General features: G+C 35.9%; 1 protein-coding gene across 1 annotated transcript in view; it reads left to right on the top strand.

Annotated features, from left to right (window-relative positions):
• Positions 1–13134, top strand: part of LOC126718858 (expansin-A1-like) — a 44164-nt gene extending 31030 nt beyond the window's left edge. The window contains exon 5 of the transcript XR_007653118.1: positions 12908–13134. The gene's annotated coding sequence lies outside the window, so the exon portion shown is untranslated. The remainder of the gene's footprint in view (positions 1–12907) is intronic.
• The last annotated feature ends 2283 nt before the right edge of the window (positions 13135–15417 follow it).

Raw genomic sequence — 15417 nt, 5'->3', positions numbered from 1 at the left:
TTGAAAAAGGGCAGGCATTTGTGTAGCCCTAAAAACAAACCTGTTCAAAGCTGCAATTCTTCCTGTGAGTTTTTGAACTTCCTTGACGGTCCTGGGGGACGTCATGTCAATGATGGCTCGCACTTTTTCTGGGTTTACTTCTATTCCTCTTTGGGACACCAAGAATCCCAGGAATTTTCCCGAAGCAACCCCGAAGACACACTTACTTGGATTCAATCTCATCTGGTGTGCTTTGAGGGTTGTAAATGTCTCCTTCAGGTCGTCCAGGTTGTAAATGTCTTCTTTGCTCTTGACGAGCATATCGTCCACGTACACTTCCATGTTCCTGCCAATTTGTCGGCTAAACATTTTGTTCACCAACCTCTGGTACGTTGCCCCGGCATTCTTCAACCCGAATGACATTACCTTGTAACAGTAGAGTTCTTGACTTGTTATGAAGGCGGTTTTCTCCTGGTCTTCCTCAGCCATCCTTATCTGGTTGTATCCTGAGAAGGCGTCCATGAATGTCAGTAACTTATGTCCGGCTGTGGAGTCCACGAGTTGGTCTATTCTAAGTAGGGGGAAGCTGCCCTTTGGGCATGCCTTGTTCAAGTCGGTGAAGTCTACGCACATCCTCTATTTCCCGTTTGCTTTCTTCACCAGGACTACATTTGCTAGCCATTCAGGATAATACACCTCCCGGATGAACCCTGCCGTCAGGAGTTTGGTAACTTCTTCTACAACTGCCTGGTCTCGTTCGGGAGCAAAGGTTCTTCGTCGTTGCTGGACAGGTTTCCGTTCTGGGTCCACATTCAACTTATGCTGGATGACTTCTGGAGATATGCCCGGCATGTTCTCGTGACTCCATGCGAAGACGTCTAGATTCTCTTTGAGGAACCTTATAATTTTTGTTCTCATCTCGGGGCTCAACGTCGTTCCTATCTTGGTCGTCTTGTTTGCCTCTCCTTCTACCAACTCCATCGTCTTCAGGGCCTCTATCCTGTCCTCTTCCTTTTCCTCAATCATCCACGTGTGGTTCTCCTTTCCAACCAGGACAGCTTGGTAGCATTCTCTTGCTAGGACTTGATCTCCTTTCACTTCACCGACACCATTATTTGTTGGGAATTTTACCTTCAAACAGTAAGTTGACGTTGCCGCCTTCCACTTGTTGAGCGTGGGTCTTCCAACGATGACATTGTAAGATGAGGGACAATCCACCACTAGGAAGTCTACTTGCCGGGTCAACTGCACTGGGTAGGTCCCCGTCGTCACCGTCAATGTCACTATACCCCTGGGGTAGACCCTGTCTCCGCTGAAACTGACCAGTGGAGAGTCAAAAGAGCGCAGTCTTTTTAGATCCAGTCTCAGCTGCTAGAAAGCTGGGAGGTAGATGATGTCCGCGGAGCTGCTATTATCGACGAGGATCCTCTTGGTATTAAACCCTTCTATATTTAGCATTATGACCAAGGGATCGTTGTGGGGCTGCTTCACTCCCATGGCGTCTCCTTCACTGAAGGACATGTCTTGGTATGTTCGTCGGTGCTTGGACGGGGGTACGGTGTGAACGCTATTAACCTGTCTCTGGTATGCCTTTTTGAGTGATTTAAACGACCCTCCTGAAAACAGCCCTCCTGTAATCGTGTTGATCTCCCCGATTACCTTGTGTGGAGGTTGGGACGGACGGTCGTCATCCCGGGAGAAGGATTCATGCTGGGTTTTATTGTCGTCTCTAAACTTGCTATATTCTCCTTTCTTCACATATTTCTGTAACTCCTTTTCCGTATTAACTCCTCTATTTGCTCCTTTAGGTCCCTGCAATCTTTCGTGTTGTGGCCGTGATCTTTGTGGAACCGGCAGTACTTGTTCTTGTCGCGGACATTAGGGGATGAGTGCAATGGTCTGGGCCATTTGAGATAATGCTCGTCCTTGATCTGCGTGAAAATTTTGTCAACAGGAATGACCAAAGGAGTAAATCTTACCGTCCGAGGACTTTTATCATCTTTCCTCCTGTTCCCGTCGTTGTTCCGACGATCTGGTCGATCTCTCTTCTGCCCCCTGCGATCATCTTCCCTCTTGGCCTTGTCGCCTGGCTTTTCGGCATCCTTTATGGCAGCTAAAGCATCTTCAGCATTCATATACTTCTGTGCCTTCAGGAGCATTTCCGCCATCGTCTTTGGTGGATTCTTTGCGAGAGAGGCCACAAGATCTCTAGACCTCAGCCCCGTTTTGAAGGTCGTCAGCTGCACCTTGTCATCGGCTTCGTCCACCTCCAGAGTCTCCCGGATGAATCGTTTGAAATATGACCTCAGAGTTTCCTTCTCTCCCTACTTTACGGTGAGTAAGTAGTCTACCGGCCTTTTTGGACGTTGCCCCCCTATGAAATGGCGCAAGAAGGCACTACTTAATTGGTCGAAGTTGTCTATGGACGAGGTCTACAACTTCGTGAACCATTCTCTTACAGCTCCTTTAAGAGTGGTTGGGAAGGAACGGCACAGTATCTCGTCAGGTGGTTGTTGAAGACCCAGAGTCGTCTTAAAGGTATTAAGATGATCCTGAGGGTCCTTGAGTCCGTCGAATGGCTCCAGTTGAGGTAAGCGAAACTTTGACGGTACAGGGCATTCAAGTACCGCTGCGGTGAAAGGCGAATCCGTAGCCCTTACCATCTTGTCTACGCTCCGGTTCGTCTTCTCTTTGATGACGCTCCTTAGTTCGTCCATCTCTTTCCTCATTTCTCGAAGAAGATCTGAGTTCTGTTCATCCGGAGTAGCTGGCCTTTGAGGAGTACCCCTCCTGTGGCTATCTCCTTCTCCTTCCAGGTTACCCTTGGACCGGCTTTCGTCCTGTTGAGCCTGTTGAACCTGCTGGAGTCATAGCTTCATTTCCTGGTTTTGTTTGGTGAGTTCTTCAATGGTGGTTGCAAGGGCTTGAACTTGTTAGGCCAAGGCTGCTGAATCTAGGTTGGATTCCATCTGGATGTAGAGAGTTAATGGAAACTACGTTTTCAAATATGAGTCTGAAAATTTCGTTCCCCACAGACGGCTCCAAACTGATGAAGCACAAGCTCGTCAGTAAGAGTGGTCAGATGGAATCCCTTGTGATGTGTGAGGGTATGCTCGATGAGGGTCACCGGTGTGGTGCCTGCCACAACGTCTCCGATGCCAAAGTTAGAATAATGATTAAACAAGATAAAGAATCAGAATGTGCTCTCAAAGTGTCAGTGTATGTGTGTACCTTCTGTTGACTGTATGAGGGCTTTATACCTGCGGCCTTAGGGGCTAGCCGTTGTGGTTGTTAATGCTTTCTCAAGTAACGCCTCAGGTCCAATAATGGGACTTTTAAGAGGTTCCCAACGGTCTGCCTGGTTGATTTCGTAACTGTCCAGGTCATTGATTGACTGCATTGAATGACTCTCCTACCTTCGTCAGTGATGACTGCTTTCCTCGTTGTTCCGGATGACTTCGTCAAGGATGCTTCATTCGTCATTAATGTTATCTTCGTCTGTGGGATGTAATCTCGTCATTCCCATCAGTTTGAATAATAACTCTGTAACGAATGTATTTTGCTCACGATAATAGATACACTATTTAGTGACTTGAGGTTAACGAGTCCACCGAAACTCTTTTTTTATTCAACAAAAAAAAGGTACTTGAAGCTTGGGGGGAAATTTCCGAATAAATAAAGGGTTTCATTTCGATGAGATTAAAGTTTTAAAAGAAATAAGAACATAGATAAAAATGTCATCACCCACGTGAAGCAACCTCAACTTTCTCTGTGATTCACTTTCATAGTGTCATTTCCCTGATAAGTGAACGTGTTCAGTTGCATTTGGAGCGTTCATGATAAGAAAATGGACCCACAGAAACAGAGAAGGTTGAGGCTGCCTTGTAGGGTAGGCTGAGAGTTTAAGTTTTGGAACCATGCACATATGGCATTTAATGGGAGATTTTGAAGAAAGAACAACGAAAATTCTTTCTTTTTATGCAAGTCAGAAAATACTACTACCTATTTAATTTGTTTACCAGAAAAGATTCCGATATTAACTATGAACTCTACCCACCGTCCTTCCCCAAAGTCCTATCAGACGGCTGTATCATTTTCTCATTTATCACACAAGGTACTATAATGTGAAAATATTGTGCCTCTATAGTCAAATATTTAATAGCTTATTCAAATGCTAAACAATTATGCAGAAAATAATTATGTTTCGGAAGCTCAATTATATAAAAGGATTGATAGAGAAAAAAAAAAAAAAAAAAATCTCAAACTCATTTCAAAGAATAACACTAGAAACTAAAAAGAGTTTCATTCAGTATTCCTGTAAACTAAAAGGAGTTTCATTTTATGTACTTATTTTATTACATTAGACAGGGCCGGCCCAAGGCTTAGGCAACTTAGGCCTAGACCTAAGGCCCCACAACCAAAATAAAATTTTTCTACTAAAAAAAGACCCATTTTCCTCTGTAAAAGGTCTTAAAGTTTTTAAAAATATAACATTTTTTTAAATAATGGGTACTTTTTTATAAGAGTAATGCTAAAAATACCACAAATTTTATTATAGGTTTTGTAGGGCCCGATAATCTGTGGCCCTGGCCCAATTATTCATTGGGGCCCAAGGCCCGAGCCGAGGAAGGTTATAGCCAAGGATAGGTAATACAAGTACAAAATAGTCTTGGGACACAGCCGAGGACGATTCAGTCCTCGGCATGTCCAAGGTCCCCCTGGAAGGAAGGACAAAAACGGAACAGAAACAGTCTGGAAAAAATCTAAAAATATCTATGTTAATAGGGAAGGACACCCTAGATAGTTTAACGACCAAGGACAAAGGGAAAGCTGCACTTACTGTCATTCAATACTCTGCACCTGACAGAGCCATACCCTTCAGCTTTTACAACCACCCCCAACCACTCTGGGTATAGGCTGATGGGACAAGTATCAGTCTTGGAAAATCGAACTCCACACGTGGACGTTGGATAAGGAAGACAGGCTAGTATAAAAGGAAAAATAAGCAATCCAGGGAGAGGGGCTGGGAAAAATGGCCAAAAACTAGAGCCTCCCAGCCTGCCTCCAGGAGAAAGACTCCTAGGGCGAAAATGACTTAACCATGTATGTATACCACGAAAAACCCACCGTCTGGTGATTGGGGCCTAGCCTTTCAAACCCACGCTCTATAAATGATATTGTTTGGGCCTTTTTACGTACGACCCCAACACTGTTACGGGTCGTTACGGATCGTGTCCTTACAGGTTTAATTGACATGTCACCAATCACATAAAAAAGTAATTCAAATACAAAAATTTAAGTAGTTGAAATTCATGAATTACAGTCATTATCACATTATATTGTGAACATTTTATAATATCTTTAGTATTTTTCTTTTTCATTTTTCTTTGTCATTCACCTGTAACGTAGTTAAAAAGAAAGCCACATCTTTGATAAGTTGTAATTATTTAGTCAACAAAAATATAATTAAAACCAAGGACCATATTAGAAATATCAATATAAAGATTAAAAAAAAAAAATTGTGATAGATAAACTTATTATAAAAGTTAAAAACTAAAAAACTAACTTAAAAACACCACATCTGAATATATTGTAAACTAACTAACATGAAAAACTTGATCAAATTTTAGAGATTCACTAATTTAATTAAATAATTATATACAAATAAAATGATCAGCTTCAACAAATTGCTAAAGTTTAGTAAAAAAAAAAAACAAAAAAAAAATGCTAAAGTTACTTTTTACGGTACACTTATATTATTATATACTACAAACAAATTCTATTATTATAATATTATTATTATACAATTGTCACAGCTTCAACAAATATATATTATTGAAAAGTGGTCAATGGGATTCTAGTCCCCTTGCAGTTTTGCAGACAAAGAAATATTCAACCGTACACTAATATTATATTATATTATTATATATCCACAACAAACACCAACCATTCATTCAAATATATTTTTTTAATCAAAAAAAATTCCAGCCATTCATTCATTAGCTTTTTGGCTCTGCACCCAACCATCCACTATCACTGTATATTTATTCAGTGGATTCATTGAACCAGAACGTGCAGTATAATTTAAAACTGTACAAAAAACTAAAGTGCAGACAAAGAGAGTGAGATAGAGTAAGTGATACGAGTGGCTTAGCAAGATGATTGGATTCTGGTAAGTATGGAGAACGATGGTGTAGAGACAAGCAAAGATACTGACGGCGCAAGAGAGTAATAAGACAGAGTTGTGTTTTTTTTTTTCTTTTCTTTTTTTCTTTTTTATGTTTCTATTTTTTGGTTTTTGCATTGAGAATTAGGGATTTGTTGAGGAAGACAGTTTTGGGCTTTTTTTTGTTTTGTTTTGTAATTAGGGATATGTTTACCTGAAAGGAATTTCCTATATTTTTGGGTTTTTTAAAATTTTATTTTTTGAATTATTTTCAACAAATTTATAAGGGTCAATTATAAAATTTTAAAGTATAAATTAAAAAAAAAATTTTGGATGATTTGAATTTTAAATTTTTAGCTGCCAAATTCTAAATTTTGAGAAGGGTGGGAGTAGGAGGGAGGGGGTGGCGGTAAAGAAAATTTTAACCTATGTTGCAATTTTATTCCATCTCAAATAAGAAGTTTCAAAATTTAGTGAAATATAACCTGTGTAGGTGGATTTTTTTGAAAGAAAATATAACCTCAATATTTAAAAAAAAAAAAAAAAAATTTGTGTATTTTATTTGGCAAAACCTCCCAAGGGAAAAAAACATTTTTCACTTGAAATCTCATTAACCAATTTTTTTTAATTAATATTAAAAATGTTGTATACTAATATGCTCTCAATTTTCCAAAATTATTTCATTATTGATTTGAAATTTTAATTAAAGTTTTCTAAAAAAAAATTAATTAAAGAGTATTTAAAAAATTCTTCCAATCCAATTAATGGTCAGATTTTGGATTTGGACTTGTATTATTTTAAATTACTTAACCTTAAATCTAGACAATTGATTGTTGACATGACAATTCATAATTGATCACCTTGAAATTTTATAAGCATGAAAAATATATGAAGATAATGCAATCTAATGGTAGATTTGTTAAAATTCACATCGAATTAAGAAATATAGAGTTGGATTCAAATTACATGTGTTGTAACTCTAAAAAATGTTATATCACCTAATAACTTATAATTGAATTAATATTTTGAAAATCCAACCATTGGATTACATGTTCTATATGTTCTTAACATGCATGTCAATTTTCATGCTAATCGGATGTAATTTACCATTTGATCTATGAACTCATCTTTTATGCATTATTTTAAACTACTAAAACTTGAATTTAGACAATTGATTGATGACATGGCTATTAATTTTTGATCACCTTGAAATTTTGTAAGCATGAAAAATATATGAAAATAATGTAATCTAACGGTAGATTTGTCAAAATTCACATTGAATTAAGAAATATAGAGTTGAGTTCAAGTTACACATGTTGTAACTCTAAAAAATGTTACATCACCTAATAACTTATTATTGAATTAATATTTTGAAAATCCAACCATTGGATTATATGTTCTATATGTTCTTAACATGCATGCCAATCGGATGTAATTTACCATTTGATCTATGAACTCATCTTTTATGCATTATTTTAAACCACTAAAACTTGAATCTAGACAATTGATTGATGACATAGCTATTAATCTTTGATCACCTTGAAAATTTGTAAGCATGAAAAATATATGAAAATAATGTAATCTAACGGTAGATTTGTCTAAATTCACATCTAATTTAGAAATATAGGGTTGGGTTCGAGTTACACCTTACATAACTCTAAAAAATGTTACACCACTCAATAACTTATTAGTGAATTCATATTTTGAAAATCTAACCATTAGATTGCATGTTATATATGGTCTTAGCATGCTTGCCAATTTTCATGCCAATCGGATGTAATTTACCGTTTGATCTATAAACTTATCTTTTATGCATTATTTTAAATTATAAAAATCTGAATTTAAACAATTGATTAATGACATGACAATTAATAATTGATCACCTTGAAAATTTATAAAAATGAAAAATATATGAAAATAATGTAATGTAACGATAGATTTGTCAAAATTCACATCGAATTAAGAAATATAGAGTTGGGTTCAAGTTACATGTGTTGTAACTCTAAAAAATGTTACATCACCCAATAACTTATTATTGAATTAATATTTTGAAAATCCAACCATTGGATTACATGTTCTATATGTTCTTAACATGCATGCTAATTTTCATGTCAATCGGATGTAATTTACCATTTGATCTATGAACCCATCTTTTATGCATTATTTTAAACTACTTAAACTTGAATCTAGACAATTGATTGATGACATGACTATTAATCTTTGATCACCTTGAAATTTTGTAAGCATGAAAAATATATGATGATAATGTAATCTAACGGTAGATTTGTTTAAATTCACATCTAATTAAGAAATATAGGGTTGGGTTCGAGTTACACCTAACATAACTCTAAAAAATGTTACACCACCCAATAACTTATTATTAAATTCATATTTTGAAAATCCAACCATTGGATTACATTTTCTATATGGTCTTAACATGCATTCCAATTTTCCTACTAATCGGATGTAATTTACCATTAGATCTATAAACTCATCTTTTATGCATTATTTTAAACTACTAAAAGTTGAATCTAAACAATTGATTGATAACATGATTATTGATCTTTAATCACCTTGAAATTTTGTAAGCATGAAAAATATACGAAGATAATGTGATCTAACAGTAGATTTGTCAAAATTCACATCAAATTAAAAAATATAGGTTTGGGTTCAAATTACACCTGACGTAATTCTAACAAATATTACACCATCTAATAACTTATTTTTGAATTCATATTTTGAAAATTGAACCGTTGGATTATATGCTCTATATGTTTTTAACATGAATGCCAATTTTCATACCAATCAGATGTAATTTACTATTTGATCTATTAACTTATCTTTTATGCATTATTTTAAACTACAAAAACTTGAATTTAAACAATTATGTGTTTATGCGTTTCTTTTTATTTTTCTTTGAATTTTAGAATAAATTTTATCTCAAAAAAAATTAATATTTTAATGATTTTTTGCGAAGGTCAATCATAGCCCTCACAAATAATTTAGTATTAGTAAGGGCATATTTTTAACCCACACAAAAAATAAACTTTTTGTGGCAATTGGATTCTGGCAAGTATGGAGAACGATGGTGTAGAGATAAGCAAAGATACTGACGGCACAAGAGAGTAACTGTAAGACAACGTTGTGTTTTTTTTTTTTTTTTCTACTTTTTTTTTGGTTTTTGTACTGGGAATTAGGGATTTGTTGAGGAAGATAGATTTGGGCTTTTTTTGTTTTGTTTTGTAATTAGGGATATGTTTACCTGAAAGGAATTTCCTATATTTTTGGGTTTTTTAACCTTTTATTTTTTATTTTTTTGGGTTGAGAAGATGGGTTTGTTCACATTGTTGTACCAACTTTATTTTATTTTTTGAATTTTTTTCGACAAATTTATAAGGGTCAATTATAAAATTTTAAAGTATAAATTAATTTTTTTTGGATGATCTGAATTTTAAATTTTTTGCTGCCAAATTCTAAATTTTGAGAGGGGTGGGGGTAGGAGGGAGGGAGTGGCAATAAAGAAAAAAAAATTTGCTGCCAAATTTTAAAGTATACATTCTTTCTTTTAAAGCAAATTAGCTATTTACGACAGTTAGCATGTTTGTCGCAAATACAAACTCAATTAGAAAAAAAAAAAATTAATTGCGATGGATAAATGTTGTCACAAATGTGAAAAGTAAGGGGGGAATTTTCCCTCCAAAATATTTTACCAATTTCGATGGCTTCATGTCTGTCGCTAATACCCTTTTTTATATTTACGATGGAATCATGTTTGTCACAAATAATAACACCAAAAAAAATATATATTTTGTATTTTCGATGCACAAAGGCCGTCACAAGTGTTAATAGTGCCGACGGTGTTTCTTCTGTCGTCGTAAATAATACCCTCTGTTATATTTACGATGGAAGATTGTTTGTTGCAAATACTAATACCATAAAAAATATATATTTTGTATTTTCGATGTACCAAAGCCGTCACAAGTGTTAATAGTTCCGACGGTTTTTCTTTAGTTGTCATAAATAATACCTTACTAGCGACGAACATTTTTATGCCGTCGTAAAAAGTAAGGCGGGGACATTTCCCTCCAAAAAAAATCACATTTTCGACAAAAATAATAAGCATTTTTGATAGACTCATTTTGCCGTCACAAATGTGTTGATATTTGATGAGTCATTGTGGATGGAAGAGACTTGCCGTCGAAAAAGCTAGTTTTTACGATGGTTTTTTGTAATCGTCGAAAAAGTTTCGTCGCAAATAGCAATCTTTTTTGTAGTGTAAAAATTTTAACCAATTGAAACCCAAAAATGGTTCAAAAAAAAAAAGCTGCAAATGTGATAAATCATTAATGATGACTGATCTCCTCTAATAGTTTGGGAGCTTAATTTTTGTAAACTAATCTCCTACTAAGCCACACACCAAATAATATCTATCTATCTATCTCTTTCTCTTAAAAGGTATATACAAAATTAAAATTTAGATTACAACTTTACTTAACTATGCATAGTCATATATTCAAGTTAAAGTAAGTTTCTTTTTTTTTAAAAATAATATATATTTTTAGTTCTTTTTGTTTAAATTTATGGTTCAACAATGATATTCAATCTTTTATATGAAATTAACCTTAGTTTAATTAGTATTATTCAACAATTTCTGTATTTACATCAAATTAGTCTTAATTTAATTATTATTATTATATAATTTTATTTAATTAATGTTTACATATAAAAAGGTCTCATATAAATTTTTCGCCTCATATCCCAAATTTTGTTGGGCCAGCCCTGATTAGACACTATACTCGATCGACACGTAGTCAATTTAAGAACCGTCAATGTCCTAACATTCAATTCGAGCCATGCTAAGCCCTTTAAAAAGTCTTCAAAATTATTTAAATAAAATAATGAAAAAGAAAAAAAAGTTAAAGGGGGAGATAGAACAAAACTACAAGAGAGGGAGAAGGGTATTTGCGGCAAATGGGGGATGCTTGCATGTGCGTATGGAAGTATATTAGCCATCAGAGCCAAAAACCACTATACCCCCACTTGGATTTTTTGGAGTTAAAAAAAAAAAAAAAAAAAAAAAAAAAAAAAAAAAAAATTCCCACAGTTAAAGCTACAAATCCACGCGTCTTCGATAAACTTATCTTACTTAAAAACCGTGAATAAATATTTTATAAAGAGACTTGTTATCTCTGCACTTTGCGCGTCCGATTAGACCCAGACTAAACTTTTCTAGATTTACTTTGCCCACATCGCTCCTCAACCATGGTTTTGGCAGGGATTGGCACTGCCGGCGTCATTTCTGCTTATTTCTTTTGGCATATGACTTCCGGTTATAGTTTAAATGTATCAGATCCAATCGAGGGGCAACCGGTACAACTTTCGTATTATCTGTGCGCTTTCGGGTGTGCCCTTTTCTTTTGGCTTTTAGTACTGTTATGGCTCCATGATTCTGGTGATTGTCAAGCAGATATCCGTGAAGTAGCAGAACTAGCAAAACTGATTGCTCCGATCACGACACTCAACGTGTGTGGTTGTTTGCTAGCGCCCTTCATGAAGCTACCTTTGCTGGTTCGTTTTCTCGTGCTCTTTCAGGTGAGTAGTAACCTGGCACTACTACTCATCTGGGCATTTTTGTCACTAAAAAAATGTATGATTTTACTGGATGCGCACACCCAACAACAACAAAAATCGTCACACAGAGTGCTTCAAGAAATATTTTGGCCCAGAATGTTGTCATCAGGAAAACGAGTAATACCCCCAAAAGGGAGCAGGAAAAGCCACGCTAAAAGTCGTGTACCTAGATTTGGAGTGAAGCGAGAGGCTGTTCACAATGATGATGGTGTAGGTGGCAAGGTTGATGAGACCGGGGGAAGTGGAAGCGGGCACGGCAGTGGAGCTAGTGGAAGAGACGAAAATAGAGGCAGGTATGGGGGTAGTGATGGAGGGGGAGGCCCGGGCGGGGGTGGGGACAGAGGAGCAAGTGAAAGCGGACATGGCAGTGGAGCTAGTGGAAGTGGAGGCGGGAGCGAAGGCGGAGACAGAGGCAGGGACGGGGGTGGGGACAGAGGGGCAAGTGGAAGCGGACATGGCAGTGGAGCTAGTGGAAGTGGAGGCGGGAGCGAGGGTGGAGACAGAGGCAGGGACGGGGGTGGGGCCGACCTCGAATGTGGAGGAAGAGGAACGAGCACGCAACAGGCTTTCGAAAGTTCTAAGATAATTAAGATGTCCCTTATGCTCACTGCCCAGACAACTGGCACTCTCATGGGCTTCCATACTACACCCACTCCATCTTCCTCTTCTAAGGTTCTGCTGGCTGTTGCGTTGATGGATCAGTTGGTGGCTTACCTTTGTGCCGTGACTGGCATATTGCTTAGTTCAAATAATTCAAAGGCTGCCAAGATTTTCGCACGCATTGGATTTGTTTGTTATACGTTGGGTTACATACTAATGATAGCTATGTACGTAGCTATGTACGTGCCATGGTATTCTGTTTTGATTGTCGTACTTCCTTTTGGTGTTGTCTGGCTTATCTTATGTTGGAACGGATTGAAAACCCGTGCAACAGAGGTATGGAATTACCTAAAGAATAGTACGCAATCTATAAAGAATTGCATCGGGACGCTATTTGAGAGTGGGAGTTGAAAATTTTTCTGATTCAATAATGGAAATTGAAAGTAAATTTGAACTCTCAATTCAGTGACCCTTTTTGTTCTTGGAGTCTTTGTTTTTTGCTTCTGTTATGTGTATCAAAAGATGGCAGAGGTGATCTTTTACCACCCGCCAGTACCAGTAGTATTTGAAATAGTTCTATATCTCTAGGATCAATTTTTGCTTTTTTTTTTTTTTTTTTTTCGAAGGTCATTGTAACGGCTTCTGCTGACTAAAAATGTGTCATGTGGTTGTTATGTTTGAACCGTATTGGAGATTATTATATAAGCCTAAATTTCTATTTTCTACTAGTAATGAGAAGGGTTGCTAGTTTATTTTAATTGATATCTACCATTCTACGCCTTTTTTGCTTATTACTTTGAGAAAAATAATTATCTGAAAGTGAATTCATTTCATAAAGCTTTCTCATGCCACCGAACTCTAATAATAATAATAATAAATGATTATTCGTAGAAGTTCACTTTAAATTTGGGGTACTGTAACTTTTCAACCAAAAAAAAGGGTACTGTACCCCATGGTAGAAAATCAATTTAAAATTGGGGTATTGAAAAGTAACCCATTCTACTAAAATTCACAATTATGATTTCAATTGTAACAAATTTTGTAATTTAACTCATGCAAGTAACATGAGCATAAAATTTTAGTTTATTAATTTTAACAGTCAATTGGGTTATGGAATGTAATTTACGAACTTTGTTACACATATGGGGGGATGCCAAGTCCAAGTAGAAAAGAGAGAAAATAGTATTAGGCTAATATTGTGGAAGCCTCCCTTCAAAAACTGTATTGAGGCCTACTTCAATGTGATTTATACTCGACATAATACTCATGAACAGATTAAGCAAAGTGAAAATGTCCTTCTTTTAAATGTTGCTGCTTAAGCATATAACCCAATTATGATTCCTTAATTCAAATAAAAAAAAATTATAGCTTCTTAATTAGTGGGAAAAATTAGTAGATTAGGAAATGTTGGGCTAGCATATAAAACCAATTTTTTTGTCTATTGGGCCAGCCAGGAAAAGCTTGAGGTAAAGTTTATGGGTTGGAGAAGCAAATGTCTATCGGCTAGTAGAAGCACCCTTATTAACTCAGTAGCTATTCCAAATTATATAATGTATTCTTTTAGCATGTTAAACAAAGTTTGTGACAAGCTTGATGCTCTGTCTAGAAGATTCTAGTTGAAGTCTAAGGAACCAGAAGGCAAATTTCTTGCCTAGAGAATAGAGATCATGGGAAAAACTAAAGTCTGTGACAAGCTTGATGCTCTGTCTAGGAGATTCTAGTGGAAGCCTAAGGAACCAGAAGGTAGATTTCTTGCCTAGAGAATAGAGATCATGGGAAAAACTATGTCATCCCAAATGCACAGGAGGTATAGGCTCTAGAAATGCTGAAGGTTTCAATAACACTCTGTTAGCCAAGCTTGCTTGGATGATTGCTTCCAAGAGATATAGCTTTTTTTTTTTTTTTTTTTTCGATTGACCAAGAGAGATAGCTTATGCTTTAAGTTGCTGAGGGCCTAATACAAAATTAGGCATGAATGGTTTCACAAAGATCCACCCAAGTCATTGGGTTGGGTTGCATGCTTAGAAAAACCAATCTTGATAGTGAATTGGGCTCATATTTTAAACAAAATGACTTGCATTTGAGAGTTTTTGGGCCTTCCTTTTGTTTTAAGTTTCTTTTTAGGCTTAGTAATGTTTTCATTTTTTAAATCACATCAAATAAAATATGAAATTACAAATGAAAACAATTAAAAAAAAAACCTTATAAAACCAAAACCTATCCTTGATCAACAAACAATGCAATCAAACACCAATTGTCTCAAACATACAAATTGAATGGAACAGAAGCCATCAGATAGGGTGAGATAAGGTAATCTCAGTGGTCAATAGAAAGCACCTAGATGTAAAAAAGTGCCATGTTTATTATACAATGGATGGATTCGGTTTTGTCAGGTGAGATTTTCTCACATCCAACACTTCACCAACCTGCATTTGTTTATTTGGTTTTTTTTTTTTTTTAATTATAATTTAGAACGTCAAAATTGATCAAACTTGACCTGGGGTGGTTTAGTTGTTTGAATAGCCTTTGAATGAGCTGATATGAATGCTCTGAAATGCACAGTTTTGGTGAACTGTTTACTGCAAATTACTTAAGGGTTTCTTGTCATTTTTTTATGAGATTTCAAAGTAGTAAGTTTACGAGAAATTTGAAAATTCCAAACATTGCGAAATATTTGGACCATTTAGCTATATCAAAGATGGAAGACAGTGCTGCAATATGTACCTTCTGTTACTAAAAGTGATTGGTTCTGAGTCCATTGTTTTTCAGATTTTTATTTATTTATTTATTTATTAATTATATGTTTGTTATTTGAATCAAGTGTGGGCTGCATTTTCAGACAATTGGTGTTGATGATAAATGGTTGGAAATGGATCTTTGGGAAAGTTTGGAGGAAAATTGGGAGAAAAAAGAAGGGGACGGGGTATGAATGTAAGCTGAATTGATTCTAAAATGGACTTTTTAAAAGTCCAGCTTTGGAAATTTTGGGTCGTAGGTTGAGAGACAGCCTTTGATTTACGGGCTTGAGTAGAGTTGTATGG

The sequence above is a fragment of the Quercus robur genome, chromosome 3 (assembly GCF_932294415.1).
Source record: "Quercus robur chromosome 3, dhQueRobu3.1, whole genome shotgun sequence".
Taxonomy (NCBI): Eukaryota; Viridiplantae; Streptophyta; class Magnoliopsida; order Fagales; family Fagaceae; genus Quercus; species Quercus robur.
This window is presented reverse-complemented; position numbering and strand designations above follow the sequence as displayed.